Source organism: Arachis ipaensis, chromosome B09, assembly GCF_000816755.2.
Source record: "Arachis ipaensis cultivar K30076 chromosome B09, Araip1.1, whole genome shotgun sequence".
Classification (NCBI taxonomy): domain Eukaryota; kingdom Viridiplantae; phylum Streptophyta; class Magnoliopsida; order Fabales; family Fabaceae; genus Arachis; species Arachis ipaensis.
The window spans coordinates 5627418-5629522 of record NC_029793.2 but is presented as its reverse complement, the minus strand read 5'-3'; positions in this window follow the sequence as shown (position 1 = coordinate 5629522).

The following is a 2105-nucleotide window of genomic DNA, read 5'->3' as shown; positions in this document are numbered from 1 at the left end:
AAAAACGAAATAAACTAATATTTTGGACCGTCCATATTTATTGTCTACTGGACACACTAATCATTTTTCTTTTTTTTTTGAGTAAACTACCATTTTTTACCTATAAAAGTTGAAAACGTTGATACATCTACCTATAAAAAAAATTACCATTTGTATCTATAAAACATGAATTTCACATAACAAAATTATTCAAACACTAAAAAATCACATAAAAACCCCAAATTACCCTTATCTCATCCGCATCATCCACCCCTCCTTCTCTCCTTCCCTGTCTCTTCTTCGTGTGAGCCAAACTTTGAGTTTAAAGGCACCACCACCTTATTTCCTTCATCACTACTATCACCACCACCACCACTATACTTCCATTATCATCTTCTTCACATAAAGCAACAACAACAACAATAGAAAAAGCAAATTGTCTCATACCACCGCACCACCATCGGCGACCACCAAGTTGTCGCCCCCTCACCCGATTTTCTCTCTACTTCCTCTCTCTCGTCCCTTCTCACCCCTGTTCCATTCTCTGCTCCTCTGCGTAAGCACCACCGCGGCACTCAACAGTCGCTGCTGCCGTCAAGTCCCACCCAACCTCCACTCGCTACCATCGCATCCTTTCCCCCTTTCTTTCCTCCTCCACCCTTTCCATCTCTCTTTCTTCTTCTTTCCCTCGCCTCACCTCCGCGAGCCTAGGACCACCGTCGCCTTCTGTTTTCGCCGCCTTTCGCAACCCTAGAGCCGCCGCCGCTGTTGCTTGATCGCTACCGCTGCCCCAACCCGTTCCAACTAGCCCTCCATCTCTCGCTGACACAGAGCTCCGATCCAGCCTATATCCAGTCTGCGGTTCCACCCGCTCTTCTCCAATCTGCAAACCCAGAGACCACCGAACCTACATCATGCAACCATTCAAAAAAGTAGAAGAGAGAAAGAGAAACAAATCACAGAGAAAGAGAAAGAGGAAGGAGTTGGCAGAGTTGACGGATTATGGCGGCGGCGACGAGCTCAGAAAATGGAAGGAGAGAGAGAGAGAGAAGATGGGGTTAGTGGTGGTGGTGGTGGTGGTGGAGGGAAAAAGATGATGCAGATGATGATAAGGGTAATTTGGGTTTTTTATGTGATTTTTTAGTATTTGGATAATTTTGTTATATGGAATTCATGTTTTATGGGTACAAATGGTAATTTTCTTTTTTTATGGGTAGATGTGTCAACGTTTTCAACTTTTGTGGATACAAATGGTAGTTTACTCTTTTTTGTGATGATCTTTGGTGAAATAAGTGGCTACTAGAGCAAGCAATATTAATTCTATTCGCAAATATTCAATCCAAGGAATTGAATTGGCAATTTAATTTGTAGTCGATTAAACTGCAGAAAGAATCAGGTGTGAGTTTAGAGCTAATCCTATCCGATCAAACTTTGATATATTATAGTATATATTTAAAAATTATTATACATATATACTAAAAATGATGGTGATCGAAACCACATCTTTTTTATTTTGTAATTTTAACATGAAATTTAAAAAAAATTTAAATTCGTAAATAAAATTAAGATAGAGTTTAAACTCTATCCTACTATACACTACTCACTATCAATTCTATTAATCACTTTGCCATTCACTAAAATACTCTTTAAATGACAGTGAGATACATGTAAAAGACTCTGATCTAATATCGAATTTAGCAAAATAAAAAAGTTATTGAGTTAGTATTTATAGACGATGAAGAGTTATTAATCACCAAGTAGAGTTCCCTAACAGCAAATCGTGGTGCAATTATTTTTTCCGCGATTAGATTGTTTGAGTGGTGAGAGATTGACTCCTACTTAGTGTGTGGATTCTCTTGTGATGAATAGGGAGCTATTAACGTGCTCTCTAAGTTAAAGGTAGTGAATTCGAAGAATCTAATTAAAACGTGATTATATTTATATGACCTAGCCTAATTTTTATACCAAATTAAGTAGAATTTGGATCTTCTAAGAATAAAGTGAAATCTCTCACTATTAAATACTTTTTCTTTCATATCTTTTTTTGGTCTCACTTATAAAATAAATGATAATAAATTATACTTTATCTTTTAAAGTAAAATTTAAAATTTAGAGAATCAAAATTC